This window comes from Hyperolius riggenbachi, chromosome 1, assembly GCF_040937935.1.
Source record: "Hyperolius riggenbachi isolate aHypRig1 chromosome 1, aHypRig1.pri, whole genome shotgun sequence".
Lineage (NCBI taxonomy): Eukaryota > Metazoa > Chordata > Amphibia > Anura > Hyperoliidae > Hyperolius > Hyperolius riggenbachi.
Genome location: NC_090646.1, coordinates 260,242,908 through 260,265,547, shown reverse-complemented (window position 1 = coordinate 260,265,547; position 22,640 = coordinate 260,242,908).

Sequence of the window (22,640 nt, the reverse complement as noted above, 5' to 3'; positions counted from 1 at the left end):
TGGACATGTTGGAAATAATTGATCTGACAGTAAATGTCAGAAAATTGCATCGTTTATACCTAGCATAAGCCAGCACCTATTCATTAGGAGACCTTGGGCAAGACTCCCTAACACTGCTACTGCCTATAGAGCTTGTCCTTACTAGTGGCTGCAGCTCTGGCGATTCGAGTCCACCATGAGAAAAGCGTGATATAAATGTTATTTTTCTTGTCTTGTGATGTCTCTTACTTCCCACCCCTGAAATAATGTTAATGGAAATGGTAAGTAGGAAAAATCTTTCCATCGGGAATGTGTAATTTTTGTAATTTTGTACTTTCTGGTAGAATTTGGGACTCACTTTTGGTGTTGCTCAAACATGGCCAGAATAGCTTGCACATCTGCTCACATTAGAAACCCAAATGTACTCAAGTACAACTGCCACTGAAGTTAGTGAGGTAAAAATTCTGCCATGAGAGGACCACCGTATCTCTGAGGAGCACATTTTTGCTCAGGGAATGGGATTACCAGCCTACATTGGGAAAAGGTGTTAAAGAGGAAGTGCAGTGAAAATAACGTAATGAAAAAAAGTGCTTCATTTTTACAATAATTATTTATAAATGATTTAGTCAATGTTTGTCCATTGTAAAATCTTTCTTCACCCTGATTTACGGAAGGAGATGCTACTTTTTTGTGGAAGGAGATGCTACTTTTATGGCAGTTGGAAACAGGGTTTTTTTTCCCACAGTGCAACAAGGCTCCAACAGTGTGATGTCAGTACCCTAGTGCTGACATCACACTGTGGGGGAGGGGGGGGGTTCACCACAATATCAGCCATACAGAGCCTCCATTTGCGCAGGAGATTTGGGCACAGCCAGTGCTACCATAGGCCATATTAGGTATTATGGCTATTGTGGCGCTCAGTAATTTGGCGCCGTCAAAAAATGGGGCTTAAATTACTTTTATGACACTGTCATTCAGCCTCCAGCAATAGCTGGAAGCCGAATGACATAATTCCCCACCATCCACAGCGCCCTGGAGGGGGAATAGTAATTAGTGCCGCCAGGACTTGTGCAGGAGCAAGGTGAGCTGTATATCAGCTTTAGCCTGCACCCAAATCTCCTGGCGGCTATTTCATAGGTATGCTGGAGAGGGTGGCTGTCAATTGAAAAAAAAATGTTATAATGAATCCTTGAGACAATAAGTGATGCAAGGTGCCCAGCAAAAACATTGGACCCTATAGGTCTCCACGTTTAGAGGTAACCATTATCCAGTAATCAGTCTCTATACCAATAGAGCATTGATTGTACATCAAGTTAAATCATATTGACACAGATAGCCAATCCCTTTTATAAGCATCAGCTATTTCGAAGATAGCGAAGTTTTCAGTATAATGCAGATGAATAGTGATGATCGTAATCCGCTAATTAAAATTCTGCAATTGCAGCCATACGTAATTATCATTTGGGAATTCAGTTGATTTTGTGTTATCCATTCGTAATTTCACTTAAGTACACTAAATTGTGCGTAAATTTGTGCTGACTTTATGACTTTAGCGGTTAATAGCAAAACTCCTATACATGCTATCATCACCAAAATGGCTACGTTTGTTAAGGGGTATGGTGGGAAAAAATAACTTTTCATAAAGACCTTCTAGCTTTTGAGACAAAAGAAAAATAAATTTAACCTCTTGAGGACTGCAGGGCTAAACCCCCCTAGTGACCAGGCCATTTTGAGTAAAATTGGCCACTGCAGCTTTAAGGCCAAGCTGCAGGGCCGCACAACACAGCACACAAGTGATCCCCCCCCCCTTTTCTCCCCACCAACAGAGCTCTCTGTTGGTGGGGACTGATCGCTCCTCCCATGTTTGTTTGTTTTTTTAATAAATATTATTGTACGTGTTTTTTTTTTTAAAAACACTGTTTCTTTAACTCCCTTCCCTCCCTCCCTCCCTCCCTCCCCACAGCCAGCCAATTACTGCAATCGGCTGTCATAGGCTTCTGCCTATGAGAGCCGACCGCTCTCTTGTCCCCCAGGGGGACAGCCGTGTCACATGGCTGTCCCCAGTGCCGCGCTGCTGCTGATCGCAGCGCTGCACAGTCTAAATAGACGGTGATCATGCCGTCTAACAGTCTCCAGAGCGGCAATAGCCGCTCGGAGACTGAAGGCGGGGCAGAACTCCGCCCCCCAAGCAGGAGATACGCGCACACCCTGCGCGCGATCTCCTGCAAAACAGAGCCCCAGGACTTTACGCCAATTGGCGTTAGGCGGTCCTGGGGCAAAAGGTTAAGCTGACAAAAATGACAGTTAAAAAAACATTTTTCCTTTGCATTTTCAAAATCGATGATCTCAAAAACTACAGGGTCTTTTTGAAAAATGCCTACCTTACTTATTTCTACTGTTCCCATCAACATACATAGCAATTTGGGTGATGATAGCATCAATGGGGGCTTTGCTATCAACTGCTAAAGTTGGCACAAAATTACATGAAAATTACATGAAATTGCAAAATAAGCGTTCCTGATTATGTTTAAATATGAAATAAATAACAATTTTTCCTAAATTTTTGAAAAACGATTTTGCATCGTAATTGCAAATTATGATGTAAAATTATGTATAGGCGAAATCTGTGCTCATCACTTCAGATGAATCAATGTTTGCACCAGCAGTGTCCCACCTGGCAATCCAACAAAAGCAAATGAAAAGCTATTTGTATGAATACTACTAAGTTCTATCATTATTGCTTTGGTTTACAACAAACGTTACTTATACCAAGCAGTGCAAGCACTAATAAGATGTGCCAGAAAATAGGTCCATAAGCATAGCTGGCAGATAAGCATGGCTGTGATATCAAAGTATCCCTTGCTAGCAGCTGGCAGCAGTCATGCAGTGGAGAGTATAATGATTTACTTTGCCAAATGAATTGTTTATGTGTCCTGATAATGACAGATGCCTGGAGGCGAGCAGAAAGCCAGTTGCTTACTCTGGAATATTACCAGCCTCTCCTGCTTGACTAGCATGCATTTATAAACTTAGCATGCACATATTTGTAGATACACAAATATGTAAAGGTTTAAAATGGAGTTTATTGTCTTCTTTTTTTTACCAAGCCAAATGTCTTTACACAACCTCTTTAGTCACTGCACTATGTCACTAATTAGTGTCACTGATACTATGTATAAGGGGGATGGGAGTGATAGAAAAAAAATAAAATAAAGGCAGTATCAAAAGGAATGTCATCACTTTCATGAGGGCCTGAGCCCACTAACGCAGTTGTACGCAGTTGTGTCCGCTTTTCAGAAACACATCAATGTTACAGATGCTGAAAAGCGGACACAACTGCGTTCAACTGAGTTAGTGGGCTCAGGCCCTTACAGAAGAAAAAGTGGAGGCATAACAATTACACATGGAAATGAGGAAGCATTCTACCTACAAGAAATGTGTGGGACCTGTAAAATTTTGGGCTCATTAAGGCACCTATGGGGGTGATGCTGAAGTGAAGGAGAGGTACAGCATTCTGAAAGCAGGAGGCTTAGCCATACTATGCCAGGGAAAAAACACACATATAAGTAGATAAATACTTACAGTATCTACTTACATAACACATGTATTGTACTGCCCATATTTTGATTTCAGTGATTTTTATATAGTAAATGAAGAGGATTCTGTTCCTTGCCCACCGTTTGAGGCTAAATACTGATGTCATTTCTTCCCTTATCTTTTTTTTTTATTTTCTCCTCCAATCGCTGAGTCACCTCAGCCTTGCTTGTAAACACAGGTCAGCAGAGGATAATGTTTCAGCTTGGCAGCTAGGCAGGGAGATAAAGAGAAGAGGAGGAAAATATTATAGATAAAAATAACCCCCAGCATGCAGCTGAATGGCAATGGCTATTAAAAGGCCAGTGCTCCTAAGGTATTTGATAACTCCAAATCATAACAGCAGAAAAAGTTTTGAAAGTTTTCAATGCAGGATTTGCATCTTTATCACTTAATACACTCAGACCAGTTGCTGTTGAAATTTGATTTTTTATGGTGACAATCCCACTTTAATAACCTTGACACACCTGCGAAAGGCCTGTGTACACGCTATTGTATTTAAAACACTTCTTAAAAAAATGAAAGGTACACTAAGAAAACACATAAGATCTCAAAAATGATTGTGAATATCTATACTGATATGGTTTGAATAATGTGCTAGAAATGAATGATGCAACATCATTTGATTGGAAAAAAAAAAGAATGTCAGCCTTCAGAGGGCTGAATTCAAAGACACCCCCAAAATTCAAAGTGAAAAACTGATGGAGTAGGCTAGTCTAATTCGTCAAAATGTTAGTGTATCAATTCAAAATTGTACTTATTTTGTATGGCCCTCACGTGTCCTTGGCCCTACGCAACAACATTGGGATATACTCCTAATGAGATGACAGAGGGCATACTGGGGTATCTCTGACCAGTGCAGTGGTAGCATGAGTCTACAACCCACACAAGTGGCTCAGATAGTGCAGATGGCACTTCCAAGATGGCACATCAATGTGAGTTGTGGCAAGAAGGTTTGCTGTGTCTGTCAGCATAGTGGAAGGAGGCCGTAGTAGGCCTTAGGCAAAAGGACCGCTACCTCCGCTTTTGTGCAAGGAGTAACAAGAGGAGCACTGCCAGAGCCCTGCAAGATGACCTCCTCAGTAAAGTGCATGTGTTTGCTCAAATGGTCAGAAACAGACTCCATGAGGGCGGTATGAGGGTCCGAGGTCTACGGTTGGGGGTTGTGCTTACAGTCCAACACCGTGCAAGACATTTGGCATTTGCCAGAGAACACCAAGATTGGTAAATTTGCCACTGGCACCCTGTGCTCTTCATGGATGAAAGAGTCTAGAGATGCCATTGAGAACATTCTGCGGCCTGCAATATCCTCCAGCATGACCGGTTTGGCAGTGGGTCTGTAATGGTGTGGGATGGCATTTCTTTGGGGGGGCGCACAGCCCTCCATGTGCACGCCAGAGGTAACCTGATTGCCATTAGGCACCGAGTTGAGATCCTCAGACCTATTGTGAGACCATATGCTGTACGGTTGGCCCTGGGTTCCTCCTAGTCCTATGCAAGACAATGCTAGACTTCATGTAGCTGAAGTGTGCCAGCAGTTCCTGCAAGATAAAGTCATTGATGCTATGGACTGGCCCTATTGTTTCCCAGACCTGAATCTAATTGAGCACATCTGGGACATCATGTCTCGCTCCATCCCCCAACGCCACATTGCACCACAGACTGTCCAGGTATTGGTGGATGCTTTAGTTGAGGTCTGGGAGGAGATTCCTCAGGAGACCATCTGCCACCTCATCAGGAGCAGGCCCAGGCATTGTAGGAAGGTCTTACAGGCACGTGGAGTCCACACACGCTACTGAGCCTCATTTAGTCTTGTTTTAACGACATTACATAAAAGTTGGATCAGCCTGTAGTGTTTTTTGTCCACTTTAATTTTGAGTGTGACTCCAAATCCAGACCTCCATGGGTTGATAAATTTTAATTTTCATTGATAATTTTAGTATGATTTTGCTGTCAGCACATTCAACTATGTAAAGAATGAAGTATTTAATAACAATATTTCATTCATTCAGATCTAGGATGTCCTTTTTTTGGTGTTCCTTTTATTTTTTTGAGCAGTGTGTAGATATAATACAGAAAGTCTTGCTTTTATTTCCTGGCTGGGACACTGCATTTAGACTCATTTATTTTTAAGCCGCCTTCTCATTCCACTTGTTCCCTTTCATTGTAATGATCATGTACTTATTTTAATCTAAGCACTACTCCAGTGAGAGGATTCATCCTTTCTGAGAAAGTCCTGCTTTTCCAGTGATCATAACAGCAGCAGTACGTTATCTTAGGTTTTCATAATAATCGTAAAACCTCTTTGAACACAAGCACACAATTGTATAATATTTACATAAACCATGAGTTTATTCAACAAACTATGGTTAAATTGCCTTGCACCATGCATGGTAATCTCATCCGTGTTTGCAATGACAACATAATGTGGATTGTGCATTTAGCACAACTTGCTATATGTACACAAAGCAGACGTTGCTAGTATGACACATGCTGCACCATTTGCATAACGCATGTTCCACCAGCAACGTGCAAATTGTGTACATAACTTAGATTGCACTTTGTGTGCAATGCATGGTATGGACTTTTAGTTTTAACCATAACTATAATCCCATCCAAATTGGATTTTTAGTTTTTTTCTCGTGTTTTCCATATTATAAACACATTGGGCCTGATTCTCTTCACTTTTTCTCCTACGTTTTCTCCTAGGTGATATTGCACATCCTATCAATAAAATGCCTTTTAGGCTACCAGCAAGCAAGAAAATACTCTGAATAATTTTAGCAGTACTTTTCACCTACTTTTTGTACTTTTTCAATTGCAGAGTGCTGAAAAGTTATTTTAAAAAGAAGATGAAAAGAATCTCCTAGGAGAAAACTTAGGAGAAAAAGTGAAGAGAATCAGGCCTATTGTCTGCTATTTTTGAATACATACAGATGGTCATTGACTTCATTACTCTTGTTAGACAGCTTTTGACTTCATAACTGGACTTTTACGAACTGCTAAAGGAACTTCAATATATATATTCACTTTGAACACAGTCAAAATTGAAATGAAATTAGCCAATTTTTTTTTTTTTTATTTTCAGAAAAGTCTGTGCCTCTTATCTGGTGGAAAAGCTTATATCAACTAATTTGTAGAGAGATTAACCATGACTTTGTTTCTGTACTCTGAAGGGATAAAAAGTACTATGTTCAGATGATGAGCAACCAGCACTGTATTGTATACATCATTTTAACAGACTGTATGGTGGACCTTCAACCAAAGCCACTCTACCCAAGAAGAGTCAGTGCGAGAGCAGCTGTGTTTTCCGACTCTGATGTGCTTTAGTGCTTATCTGGTTTCCTTTCACAGGCAGTTTATTTGATTCAAGGCAGTCTCTTTATCTGTCTAATCATAAGAGCATGAGCCTCTTATGCCTTTGTTCAGCCTGTATTTTATTCTCTGCAACAAACTGAAAAAAAAGAGGAATTACAATTGGCAGAATAACATTTTTGTCTACTACAAGAATGTGGAATGATTCAGTGTGTGTGAACTTTAAAGTATACCTGACCTGAAACAAGAAGCTTATAATGGCTGACATTATTATTTTCTTTTAAACAATACCAGTTGCTTGGAAATCCTGCTGAACTTTTTGGCATCAGTACTGTCTGAATCACAAAACAAGTATGTGGTTAATCTAGTCAGACTTCAGTCAGAAACATCTATTCAGCATGCTTGTTCAGGGTCAATTGTCAACCTCCATATGCATCTCATTTCAGATGTGCTTTAAAGCATATCTAAAGGCCAAATAAAAAAACTCCACTGGGCAAAATTTTTCCTCCCTCAGCAACATTTTTCCATAGGTCATGGAGCCATGGCCTTTTCCACTACATCAGTGACTGCAATTGACGTAGCTCACAACAGAGACCCTAATTCTATTTCATCTGCTACCGAGTTTGAGCAAGAATATTAGTTACCATGCATATTCTCATGTGAAGATTGACCTTTTAACTGCTGGATTTTTTCAGATGTGTACTATGGCGCTATTTATTTTCCTCCCCAGCCTAAGAGGTATAAGTTTTTCCTTTTTGCATAGTCAAGAAAAAGATGACTACATGCAAAAAGGAAAAACTTATTCCCCAGCCTAATGCAGAGTGGCGCAGGAATTGCTTGATATTTTCCAGATACAGACGCAAGATCTACTCTCCCACCACAGAACAGCTCTGTAATACTGACATCCTCATTCGGGGTCCCTGTCACATGTCATATCATGTGATCAGGAGCTGGAGGATGATGTCAGCACGACAGTGTCGCTTGGCAGTGGAAAAAGAGAGCCAATCCTGCAAGATGAGAGCCAATCCAGCATCCAGATCAGGTAAATATCAATCACTCCTATGCCACGCTTTATTTACTGTGTGTAAGGCAGCCTGAGTTTAGCCGGGCAAGGGGCTGTTAAAAGGTTAATGCAGGGCTACTTATGTGGTTAATTAAGTTTCTGGTGATTTTCAGCTCATAGAACCTTAAGGTGCATATACACACAATGATTTTTACCTGCAGGGATATGGACTCAATTCCTCAAGTGACAGTCCAGAGCCAAGTGCTGTACAGGTGTGTTGCTGGGCTACTACCTAATGATGTGTTCTGTTGAAAAAATAGAGGATTTTCTTCTCTCCCTGAAGATGCAGAGAGGACAGGCAGCAGTTGGATAGAGAAAGCTGGAGACACTGATCAAAATCTCCTATGAAGAGACTAATCTGCCAAACCTTTTTTGTACATGTTGAATGATAATTTCCTTGTTTCCTTTTCATTCTATTATTGGCTTTTTTTAAACTTGCAAAGCAGTTACTGTATGAAGCACATACACAGTACCGACTTACTGTGAAAGGGAATATGTGTGAACTATGACCACTCTCTTGTGCTAAAAATCTTTATCACACAATATATTTTGTTTGTCGGCAATAACCGAAAACAACTGAATTTATATCATTCTTCCTTTTATACCATAAAACATTTGTGGGTGTTTGATGTTCAGGGTTTGGGAGCTTGCAGAGTTCAGTTATCACAAAATAAAGACTTGTTTGTCAAAAACGAAGTTTCAGCGTTGTGTCATAATAATAATAATAATAATAATAATAATAATAATAAGTTATTAGATGAGGTAGGAAGATTAGCAGTATCTGTAACAAATATGTAACAAAACAGACACTGTGTGTACTTTTTCCCAATAACCATTTCTAGAAACTAAAAACATCATTAGACAGGCATATCACGCAAACAAAATATTAATAATAATAATTTAAAAAGTGGTGTGACCCTGTGTTGTGCAGTCTCAAAGGCTTGGCCAAAGAGGTGGGTTTTTAGCCTTTTAGCATATCTCCTTAAAAGGAACCAGAGCTAATGGAAGGAAACGCTGTTATACATACCTGGGGCTTCCTCCAGCCCCATACGCACTGATCGATCCCACGCCGCCATCCATCGCTGCCCGCATCTAGGAGAACCTGCTCCCGTCAGTGACGTCATCGAAGCCGCGCTACGCAGGAGAAGTGCGCCCTCTACGTATCTCTCCATACACTGCTGCAGAGATACGCAAAGAGCACACCTCTGCTACGCTAGACTGGCTCTGACTGGCGGCAGAGCGGGGTCCCGGTTCTCCTAGATGCGGGCATCGGTGGATGGTGGTGTGGGAGCTCTCCATGCGTATGGGGCTGGAGGAAGCCCCAGGTATGTATAACAGCGTTTCATTTCATTAGCTCTGGTTCTCTTTAAACATTATACTTAGGCAGTATACCCCTTCCCAAACAAAATGATCAGGCAACTTGCCTCCCAAGAACAGGTGCATTATTGGAAGTGTTATTTGTATCCCCTGGCGTCATGTAAGTTTGAGTCAAGGCCCCTTTAAATATTGCTCTACATATATCTGCCAAGCCTGTTAAACATGGAAATGATTAACCAGCTGTTTAACTGGACTACCATTTCCCTGTAATAGTTGATTCAGTAAACTAGGGGCTTAACTAGACTTAATAGGGCCCCCCGCAAAAATGATAGCATGGGGCCCCCTTGGTCCCCAAACCCCATGCGGGTCACGTGATCAGGAGCTGGCGAATGGCAGCAATGAGTGTTCTGCTGTGAAGCAGTGCCTGGAAACGGGAAAAAATTACACACGCTCCTGCACACAGAATTTGTAAGTAAATGGGGAGGATTTTTTTTGCTAATTGGCTGCACTTGCAGTTGGGGAAGAGGAGGAAGGAGGATTAAGGGCCCCCAAAGCCTCTGGGCCCCCTGCAATGGCAGGAGTTGCAGGGGTGATTGCTACACCCATTCGGTAAACACAGTAACATGGGTACCCTGATAATCACTACTTACTATGTTCATGTGCATCCACGTTTTTGGCCTCTAGTTCAATAGGCATTAGGCAACATAAGATACATTCACTTCCAAGATTTATTGTTGAGTATTATGTGTGCATTCACCACTATTTTGGGGACCCCTGAATGAGATTAGCCAGGGGCTAACCCAAGTGCCTGTAGGTATGTTGAACCAACAACAAGATTTTATTAAGTAGAAAACAGCAGAGAGAAATTGAGATTATAATATTTTATGGACAACTAAAAGGTTCAGGCCCATATGCAATTCACTTTTTCACCTGACTTTTCTCCCAGGAGATAATTTTTCATCTTCGATTTAAAACAACTTTTCAGCACTTTTCAACTAAAAAAGTACCAAAACGTATGTGAAATAGTACTATCAAAATTATTTTGCGTATTTTCTTGCTTTCTGGTGGCTTAAAAGACATTTTATTGACAAGTTTCAAAATATCACCTAGGAGAAAACTCAGGTGAAAACATGAATTGCATATGGGCCTCAGTATTCATAAGGACAAATTATAGAGTGCAAATAAGAAAAACATTCATTCTTGCCAAAAGATGTTGTTACATTTCTCTTTTTAACTAACATGAAACTCCATAAAACATTACATCCATCAATATTATAAGAGGGTCTTTTTCATACTGCATCCAAACTTTATTGATTCTGATAGATGCTAGAGTGTCAGTGGAGAGGAGGATTCATTTTTTTAACATCTCCTGCTGCACTGAATTCCACTTTGGACAACACACTGGATGCAGGACATGAAAACAATCCCCATTGAATTAAAATATTGTAAAGAACTACTTGTAAAGTATTGTCTTGGCTACTACCGTCTTTCCCCGAAAGTAAAACCTACCCCTAAAGTAAGCCCTAGCAGATATCCAGCAGTATGCCTGAAATATAAGCCCTCCCTGAAAATAAGCCCTAGTGGCAGTATCGAATGGATTTACAGATGCTCCACTAATTTTTGCCCGAGGAAGCGGGAAACGCGTCGCAGTGGAGTTTTACGTTATATCTTTATTTCTTATTTAATAAAGTTCTATTTTGAAAATCGGCATTGAATTGTCCAATTACCTGGAAATAAGTCCACCACTACCTCCCATTAAACAGTTTTTAACATATATTATGCTGATTGATGCCTCTTTTACTTTCGCTAACAATTTACGGTTGTTCACCTTTGGTGGAAGGGTGTATCCCTGAAATCTTTGCAGCTGTAGATAGTAACTTTTTAACCTGAGTGGGAACAGAGTTGTGATCCCCACCTGTCCTTTCAGTGGTTGTCTTGGTGATAGCCCACACTTGTGAGTATTACTCTTACTCGAACAATTTATCATTATACTCAACATAACATAATGCACCAGATTGGACTCTCGGTCTTCTTTCCATTTTTGTCTTAAAGTTGGCTTGGTGGTTGCCATTGGTATTAGCCAAACGAAACATGTTGAAAAACAGGCAGCTCATTCTGATGAATACATTTCCCCAGCACAAATGCAGCGCAAACCTTTATGTAAATAGGGAATTGCAAATGAACACTGCAAACCCATACTTGTGTGCATGCCAAGCTTATCCCTATTTAATTACAGCATGTAGTAGAAATAATGTAAGGAACTACTTGAACAGTATTTTTGTGGCTACTAGACATCAAAAAGTTGATTATAGCATTTCCTGTGCTAAGTCTACATGTAACTACCTTTAATGCTTGTAAACACGGTCAGTTCTAGAACATAAAATGAGGTCGAATGACTAAGCCAAGACATTTTAATGCAGTGGTGAGGCTAATGTATTTTATTTCAAAACATACTTTTATATGAATAAATACTAGATCCTTCACTTCATAAATCATGGCTTCAAAGGGAATGCTGGATATTTCTAGGCAAACAAAATAGAATTTACAGCATTGATAATTTATCTCCTAATATTTTAGTTTGTTGTGCATAGAGTGAGCGCTGTGGAGTCAGTCTGAACCAGACTGCAAAAAATACAGATAATACAGGTGAAATTCAAAAAAATTTGAATATCATGCAAAAGTCCATTTATTTCAGTATTTCAACTTAAAAGGTGAAACCTATATATGAAATAGGAAACCTTTGCAGATGTTTTGAAATAATTAGCTGATTAGAGTTTGACACTTTGAGCCTAGAATATTGACCATTTTCACAATATTGTAATGGTCTGAGATTGTGAGGCTTTCATACGCTGTAAGCCATAATCATTAAAATTATAACAAATAAAGGCTTGAAATACCTTGCTTTGCATGTAATGAGTCTATTTCATGTATTAGTTTTATCTTTTAAGTTCTGTTGTGAAGAACCACCAAAAATGAAAATATTTTGAGTAACTACCATTCAGTAAGTACTTTTGAAAATGAAAAAACCTTGAGACGATGGACTAGTTCAAAACATGCCAGATTTGTCAGATTGTTACTACATACTGTAAGTGACAGTAACATAGGAGAAAATGTAATTTATCATGCATTTTACTCTGGACCAAACTCCTATAGGTATGCATATATAATACCACAGTTTTTCACAATAGTGGTCCTTTAAGGTAAATTGCAATTATGAACCGATGTTTGCCATGAAAAATTGCGATTTTAGTTTTTAGAATGAGAGTCAGGAATTCTGTTTATATAATAAAGAAAAGCTTAGTTTAAGTAAATCATCTTTATTTTTTGCTGTATGGACAGAAGAGATACTAAAGGTCTATGGTGTCTAAAGGCACAATAAGGGAGCTTGCCTGAGTAAAAATGCGTACGTACAAAAAGGGCGCCTGGACAAAAAGGGCGCGGGGTGTAAACTCTAAATAATAATTAATCATTAATAGGGTTTATAAATATAGTGTGCTATATTTCGTTTACAAATAATGTTTAACAAAATTATAAATCATTAAATAATGTCTATGAAATCGGAAATTGTGAAAACGTTAATCTTCCCTGTTTCAAAAGTTAAACTTATAATTACGTTTATAAAAAAACCAATAATATATGTTTAATTGTTATAATTGTATATTATTGTGAATAACCGTCATTTATGGTTTGTTCTTATAATAAAATCTGAAAATATTGTTTATAAAGATGATATAAATATAACTACGTTCGTAATAAGTGTTGTAATACATTAGTAATTATTACTAAAATTTTACTAAAACTATACCTAAGCCTACTCTTACACAGAACCCTACCTGTACCTATCCCTAACCCCTAGACTCCCCTGTTGGTGCCTAAACCTAAGACCCCCCTGTTGGTGCCTAAACCTAAGACCCCCCCTGTTGGTGCCTAAGTAACCCTCCCTGTACCTACCCCTAACCCCTAGACCCCCCTGTTGGTGCCTAAACCTAAGACCCCCCCTGTTGGTGCCTAAACCTAAGACCCCCCTGTTGGTGCCTAAACCTAAGACCCCCCTGTTGGTGCCTAAACCTAAGACCCCCCTGTTGGTGCCTAAACCTAAGACCCCCCTGTTGGTGCCTAAACCTAAGACCCCCCTGTTGGTGCCTAAACCTAAGACCCCCCTGTTGGTGCCTAAACCTAAGACCCCCCTGTTGGTGCCTAAGTAACCCTCCCTGTACCTACCCCTAACCCCTAGACCCCCCTCTTGGTGCCTAAACCTAAGACCCCCCTGTTGGTGCCTAAACCTAAGACCCCCCTGTTGGTGCCTAAACCTAAGACCCCCCTGTTGGTGCCTAAACCTAAGACCCCCAGTTGGTGCCTAAACCTAAGACCCCCCTGTTGGTGCCTAAACCTAAGACCCCCCTGTTGGTGCCTAAACCTAAGACCCCCCTGTTGGTGCCTAAACCTAAGACCCCCCTGTTGGTGCCTAAGTAACCCTCCCTGTACCTACCCCTAACCCCTAGACCCCCCTCTTGGTGCCTAAACCTAAGACCCCCCTGTTGGTGCCTAAACCTAAGACCCCCCTGTTGGTGCCTAAACCTAAGACCCCCCTGTTGGTGCCTAAACCTAAGACCCCCCTGTTAATGCCTAAACCTAAGACCCCCCTGTTAATGCCTAAACCTAAGACCCCCCTGTTGGTGCCTAAACCTAAGACCCCCCTGTTGGTGCCTAAACCTAAGACCCCCCTTTATTATGTGGATAATTATGTTTTACTAATTGTGGATTAAAAAAATATTTTGCAATTTACGTTACGTACTGATCGCTTTATTTTGTGAATAATAATGTTTTACAAACAGTAAGGGATAAAACTTTAAATAATGTTTTAATTATTTAAATAAGATAAATATGTTTAGTATTTTCATAAACGTTATTCGGCACGGGTGCATTTTATAAACGTAAATCACCACAAGTTCAGTTATAAATCATTAAACAGCTCCGGGCGCCGTTTGTAAACTTTATTTAGCTCCTGGCGCCGTTTATAAACTTTATTTAGCTCCGGCGCCCTTTTTTCCTACCCGGCGCCCATTAAACGCTATTTATTATGGGAGTGAATGGCGGCGCCCTTTTTGTCCACTAGCGGCATGCGCCCTTTTTTCCCAGCTCCGTAAAAATAGCCACTTAATGTTATTTTGGTTAATAGTGTTTTGGCCATTTTGTTATTTTTTTGTTTAATGGCAGACCAGGCTAAATATCGAGTAAATGTTATTCTATAAAACATAAAATTGTGTGTGTTATAATGTTACTCTTAAACTTGTAAAACAAATGTGAAATGTTGAAACCATTAAAAATGCATTTATTATTAGTTATTAAAATATTTAAAAAAGGAAAAATCACATTGTTCATTAACTACATTTTCTTTACATTTTATTCAGCACTTGGGACATTGCATTTTTCATACTTTTAATCTAACTTGATCAGGTCAGACAATGTTATCAGAATGAATGAAATACACCTACGTGCCTCTATAGTATAACCGAGATGGTTGCAAACATTTGAATCACTCTGACTGCACTGTTTGATCTACTGCAGTAGATTAAGAGTTTGACAGCCTGTAAAATGTGTAGTCCCAACTCCCAAGTGATGAATACATTTAGAGGCTAATAGCTGATGTGACTTTATTCAAGAAAGGTATACACTTATACTGCTTTTTGTAATCTTAATTTATTTAGGACCTTTTTCGAACTGTTATTGCGTAGAGGGAGGGCTGATATTGGAACCCTTTTTTAATTTATGTTAATCTCTGTATCAAAATAGACATCATCATACATTAATCTAAAAAAGTTTAAATTTTCAAAGTACAAATATGTTTTTAATACTTAAAAGTAAGTAAACAAATTTAGAGGATAAGAAAATAAAATATGTCTAATTGAATTTAAATATAGTCTTAGTTTGAGCTAATTCTACATTTAAAATTCCATGAATGAGGAAACAGTGCATGGGCATGCATGTTTTTTAAATTGGCTTTGCAGTAGATGAAATTCAGTGACATGCAGACATCAATATTTTGACAAGTGAAATTATCGTTTTGTTACCGATTTTGGTCATCAGTTTGCTGTTTGTATAGGCATCACCTATCCTTTGTGCCCATAAAATTAAAGGTGTTAAGCAATCAGTTGTAGTGGAGTTTTTCAGTCGACTACTATGTCTCCAGACACTGTAGGGTGCCTCCTGCTCCTCTCCCTCCACCCCTTCCAGCTGGACAGTACATGCCAGTCTGCTCAGTTATAAGCAATTGTAGTAGGGGTGGATGAACACCCTGTAGAAAAAGTCACAGGAGACAAAAAACGGGAGCCCAGTAGTGCAATATGTCAATGACATCCACAATAAAAGAAAATAAATTAGAAGCACTACTCACAAAGGGAGGTTGCTGGGGGCAACCAACCACAGGAAGCAGGTGGAGACAATAAACCCGACTCCACTCGGGGTGGTCCTAGCCAGAACCGGAAGGATGGTCGCTCTCTTAGTGGAAAAAGGGGGACAGAGTCCACTGTGGGGACTCCACTGGTGGTCTGCCACCTTCCCTCGGACAGGATGTGTTCGAGGGTATACTTAGCACGTAAAAGGGAAAGAGGCGCCCTGGTGTAATAAAAGCATCTAAAATCAGCTTAACCACTTCGCATCCAGACCTTGTTTTCCCCTTATTGACCAGAGCAATTTTGACGTTTTAGCTATGTCCCTTTTTAATCAGCCATAACTTTATCCCTACTCACGACACCTAAATGATCTAGGTATCGTTTTTTTCAGGACAAACTAGACTTTCATTGGTGGGTATTTTGTCCCTAGACCAAAAAAGTTTTCTATGCATTTTAATGGGAAAAAGAGGGGAAAAATGAAAAAAATGCATTTTTGCTCAGTTTTTATCAATTCCAGTTTAAAAATAAGAAGTGCCACAGAAGATAAAAACATGTCACCAGTATTCTGTACCTCAGTATAGATAGCAAAATGTGTCCCGAGTATCAGAGCCCCCCCCCTATAGCCAGATGTGTCCCCAATATCAGTCACCCCCAGTATAGCCCGATGTGTCCTCTGTTTGGCACCTCCCAGTATAAATAGACAGATGTATCCCTAGGATTACTGCCCCTCATTATAACTAAATGTGTCCCCAGGAATAGTGGTCCCCCATTATAACCAGATGCGCCCTCAGGATTAGCGGGTGCCCCCTGGATTAGGGGCCCCCCACCATTATAGCCAGATCTGCCCCCAGTATAAAATTATGCACATTAAATAAAATTGTATCCCCACTTACTTTATCCTCCCCCCCCTCAGCTGCACATTTTACCCCCCACCCCCCACCAGGGGTTCAACAACCCCCATAAAGGCCAGCCAGATGTCCCACCCCCCACCCAGGCAGCCCCCTCGGTGGCCAGATCTGTTAAAAAAAAGGATTAGAAAGCAGCCTGACTCACCTTTTCCTGTTCCAGCGATCAGCCTGCAGCCCAAGCCTCCGATCGCCGCTCTGCACGCAACCCTGTGATGCCGGTTACCGGGTCCCGGCTTGATGACGTCATCAAGCCGGGACTTGGCTATTCAGCATCACAGGGCTTCATGTAGAGCGGCGATCAGAGGCTTGGGCTGCAGGCTGATCGCTGGAACAGGAAAAGGTGAGTCGGGCTGCTTTCTAATCCTTTTTTTAACAGATCTGGCCACCGAGGGGAGAGATGAAAGATCACCGATGTTTGCTACAGCGGTGATCTTTCATCCGTGGAGGGGTTACTAATTGGCTACAAGGGAACATTTTCCCTTTCACCAATTAGTATTGCAGCTGTTAGTGCCGGGAGGTGCGCTCTGAAGCGCACCTGTTCCTGCACAACAGGGCTGCAAGCAGGTCAGTATATCTACGTCGCTGTGGCTTGGTTGTGGCTATATCAAACGACAAAGTGGTTCAAATCAAAAAGTGATATGAGGTAGCTTACCTCAATGATGAAACCTATTTTTCATAACAAAAAATATTATTTCATGCACATTTGTTAATAAATCTATGAGCAAAATATGATACCCCACCTGATACCAACAATATGCACTTATAGCATTTTGTAATAATTTACCATAATAATTATTATTCACTATTTTAGTATTATTAATATGATGTAATTAGTAAAATTGGTTTCAATTGAGATAGTGAAGTTCAGACCAACCTTGAGAATTCACTATAAGCCACCTATTACTAACAATCGCCTATGTTTAAAGAATAGCTTTTATAACAAGCACAAATACCAAATATTTCTCCAGCACTATCTATACTGAAGAATTGTTAACACTGCTGCCATCTAGTGTCCATTTACTAAACCTTTTCCCCCCAGCATCTGGATGTTCTCTATTAGAACAGCAAAGTGCTGGCATTCAATAGCCTTTCCCTATACATCGCCCAGAACTAAAATGGTGCCGCCAGTACTTCCGGTGGGCGGCCCTTTGTGTGATGACATCATCAATAACTTCCAGTACCGCCCCTTTTTCAGCAAGCATCCTGTTCAAACACTACAGAAGTTATTTAACACAGCTCTGCAGAGCCCCCTACAGAGGCTCCCTATGCTAGATGATATTTTCTATTTGGTAAGTGCTCTGACTCTCATTCCATCAGACCACCTAACGCTCCCCCTGCTGTTCACCCACCATACTCAAACTTAGCACAATGAAATGCTGTGTCTTTTCTTTTAGGCCATTTGTGACCAGTCTATTTTTTAAAGAGCAACTAGCGCTGTGATCGAATAGCTTATGTAGCTATGAGATACCACCTTAGTCTGACTTATTTGTATATTCATATTCAATAGCTGGCCAAGTCTTAATTGTTATTTGTGTTTATATAAATTCATGATAGATTTATTATGATTTTATGAGCGATATACTTTTACTATGGATTATTAATGTTACCAACAATGTTGATACTTATTATTTATTTTTATAAAGCAGCGACTATTATTATAATTATTATTTTTATTCAGTCCACTCCTTTTTTTTTTTGAGACATTAAGTTTTCCTCCTTTATTGCGATTGGAGATGTGGCGAGCGTTTCCCGAGCCGTTCGCCGGCGGGCATCTCTAAATCCATGGGCCTCTTGCTGCTTCCGGGTCGGGGTGGTGCGCCTGCGCTGCCCGGCGGGGCGCGTCCTGGGCCGTGCTCCTGTTGCGGGGCACTCTCTGCGCATGTGCGTGACGTCATGAGTGGCATCGTGCTCGTGCGTGGGGGGGTGCCCGGCGGCGGGGGCGTGGTCTGGGGTGCGCTCCACCAGGCGGCGCAGGCGTGCTGCTCCAGGTCATTGCGGCCTGGGGGTGGTGAGGGACCCAGGGGGGTTCGCCAGGCGGGCTGTTCGGCCCATCACTAATTGCAATTAGTATCTTTATTGCTAACAATTATCATCAGTATTACTCTTTCTTACATAATAATAATTTATAAAAAAAACATTATGTATGTACAAAAACGCATCTAAAAATGTGATCAATATGATATGATGCAATGTTTATGATCTTGGTAGAACATTTTTTACTATAATGTTTGATATACATGTACAAGTATATTGAGGAGTTCTTGTTGCTATTGTAGGCACTTTTACTGGCCTGATGAAGCGGGCCGAGACCCGCGAAACGCGTTGCCTGTGCTAATAAAAATCCCTTGTATTAACTACAGAGGTTTCGTCATTGAGGTAAGCTACCTCATATCACTTTTCGATTTTAAGCTGATTTTAGATGCTTTTATTACACCAGGGCGCCTCTTTCCCTTTTACGTGCTCAGTTATAAGGAGAATGTTGGAGAAACACGTCAGAATAATCCTTTTGGCTGGTTTAAGTCTTCTGCCGGTGCATTGTTTTGGATTTAAAGGAACCTTGACCAGAGGGGTGGGTATGCATTTAAGCATAATCACGAATACTTGTTAATAATCTCTCAATTACTGACCCATTTTTTAAATGTTTCGCCTCCCAGTCTAGCCGGTGTAAATTTAATTGGACCAGCAATTCTCAGTAAAGTTGCGCTGTGACCCCAGAGGTCTGATCCTCTTGTGCACGGAGCTCAATGATGTGCTCACTCGTGCACGGATTGGTTGAAATGAGGATGACAGGAAAAGAGGAGTAAGCCGGAGCATGCGCAGACCACATGATCCGATTTCCGCGGTCGCAGCTCGACTTTACTGAGAGTTGCCAGCCCAATGCAATTTACACCGACCAGAAAAACATTTTAAAAAGTACCGGTAAGTGAGAGATTATTACCAAGCACTCGTGGATATGCTTAAATGCATACCCACATGCTCTGCTCAGGGTCCCTGTAATGGCTCTTTGAAATGGAAGACTATCAGTGTGCTATCAGTTTTAGATGTCTGTTTGGCTTATAAGAGCATGAAGGAATAATTTGCTTCAATGCACTTTCCTGAACTAATGCCTTATAGTCTTGCTGTTTGGACAAACTTGAATAATTATAACCTGAAAATATCCACAGTTTTAAGAAAGCAATACCTATGGTATGTGAAACTATTGTGGTGTTGCCTTCTCTAAAATTCATTAAATACAGACTTACATTTTAAACAAACACAGATTCCACCGAGAGAAAAGAAAGTGATGAAATTAAAGAGGTTTTTTATGAATTCATTTTGCATAACATATCTTGAAAGCAAACTGAATTTGCTCAGCTGATGCATTTTCCTCAGATGATGTTGTCTTATTCCATATGTTAGTAATATTCACTTATGAGTTAGACAGTACACATACTTGGTGTTGTATTGTTGTAGCATATGGAGTAGAAATAAAGATGTAAATTAAAGCTGAACTTCAGACACCGAGGACCCTTTTTCACCTGAGTTTTCTCCTGGCAGGTAATTTTTCATCTTTAATTTAGAATAACTTTACTACACTTTGCAATTGAAAAGGTACCAAAAAGTAGGAGTAAAAGTACTATCAATACTATTTTAAGTATTGTCTTGCTTGCTGGGGGTTTAAAATGCATTTTATTCAGGGATGCGCAGAAACTACGCTAGTGTGAATTTACGCATCGTAGTTCGCATCTACGCATTGTAGTTCGTAGGCGAAGTTTCAAAACTACGCTTACAATTTTACGCGTAGCGAAGTACCGTTACGCATAGTTTACGCCCCCTACGTGTAGTTCACAAGTGTATTGCGAAGTAAACTACGAATGCGTTATTCGCGTCTATTTTTCCGCGTACGATTGTATGCTTACAAAATTACGCATTGGAAAGGGGAATGTACGCATAGAAGAGGTCCTGGTACAATCTTTTACAGAGAAATTAATGCGTAAATTTTTCCGCATAATGACATAAGCGTCCGCATGCACTACGTTTTGGACTACGCGTAATTGTGTATTTTAACGCGTAGTCTTCGAAATGCATGCAAATCGATTATTTGAATTTAAAGCCGTAGTTTGGCGAAGTGTAAATGCGTAAAACTATGCGTAGTTCCAGCGTAGCGAAGTTGGCTGACTACGACCATCCCTGATTTTATTGACATGATTAAAAATATCACCAAGGAGGTATTTTTAAACCTTACCAATAAAATACTTGTAAAACTCCCAGTGTGTAAGAAACACTCAAGGTTAGTTTGATATTATTTATTCACCTACTTTTTATTACTTTTTCAATTGCTAGGTGCTGAAAAGTTATTTTTCGAGAAAAATTATCTCCTAGCAGAAAACTTAAGAGAAAATCATGCTAGGAAAATAAACAAAACACAACACACGTCCAGGCAATTCTTTTTTTCTGGCTAACTGAATACATATTTTAATTGCAAGTTTTAAAAAATAATTTCCTCTACCTTTTATAATTGATGTAGTGTTTGAAGATAGGGGGAGGAAAAGGTGCCCAATAATATAAAAATTGCAAAAAACACTAGAAATGATACAGGGTGGAGGTGGCCAAAATTGGAATATTATATGAACTATGGCAACGCATTTCGTGGGACATATAAACTTCTTACTCATACAATTTTAGTGCCTGCTTTAAGAACACTCAGGTTTTGAGCGCTTAAAGAGTACTGTACCCAAATGCAAAAAATAAAATAAAGAAAATAAAAAAACGGGCATAGGAATACCACTATATGTCCTGTCAATATGTGTTATGTTAGATGAAGAGGAATATGTTGTACAGCCATTGGATGGGACCAGTTTATGTGACTTTGGGGACTCGGGATAAGCTTCAAACAGAAGGCCAATATAGGAGGAGGGGGTCCTGAGCACTGCCACCACTCGGGATTACCAACCGCATGCTACACGACAGGAGGCAGAGTAGGCAGCCCTCCCCAGTGCCCTAAATACAAGAGAAACCACACACCATGACTACCCAAATTAAATGCAAAAACACAAGGAAAAGCAATGCTGAGTGCATTAAAACATTGCCATTTTACACAGCACATTGTATTGAAGTGAACTATCATTGTTATGCATAATTCTAACTATGCAATGCAAATGTATTCAAGTGCATTTTTATTTAACCAACCAGACTCCTAACCTTGCTGCCTAACTTAAAGCCTTACTACATTTAAATTGGCGTGTGTGTGTGTGTGTGTGTGTGTGTGCGTGCGTGCGTGCGTGCGTGTGTGTGTGTGTGTGTGTGTGTGTGTGTGTGTGTGTGTGTGTGTGTGTGTGTGTGTGTGTGTGCGTATATATATATGTGTGTATATATGTGTGTATATGTATAGAATTTTTTTTTTTCTTACTGTATTTGTTTATTATTGCACAATGACTGGCAGAGGTAGAGGGCGAGGCACCACCAGGAGAGGCAGCGCCATTGCTGCGGCCACTGCCAGCACCAGCAGGTCTGTGACTGGTCCGCCACTGACCGCAGAGTTGTGGAGGAGGGAGCAGAGGTGCAACAACAGCCTGTTGCCCCCATCTTTGAGGTGGGTCGTCGCCCCCGGCCTATTGCGGAGAGTCAGGCACAGGCTGTGGTGGAAATGATGGCGGAGCAGCAAGCCACCGTTTCCAGTGTGTGTGTGTGTGTGTGTGTGTTAGTTTTGCTGAATCAGGGTGTCTATAAGAAAGAGGGTCACAGATTATTAAGTGACCAGAGCACCTATATGATGCTTCCATCTGATCTGATCACTTGGTTTAATTAAGGTATTAGAGAACTATTAGAATGAGGGCTCAGTACGGGGGTATTGACTAAGGGCAATTTTTTGTTTAAAGCTCATCCTAAAACTCCTTACATTTATCATTTACCAAAGGTCCACAAGGATCCTGTCCATCCTCCCAGACGACCTATTGTTGCGGAATGGACGGGATCCTGAGTAATATTTCTTCCAACTTGGTTTATTTCCTTCTACTTCTGGCTCAGAGACATAAAGCATATGTTAATGGTTCAGGTCATATTTTGAACATTTTATCCGCTTACCCTTGGCAA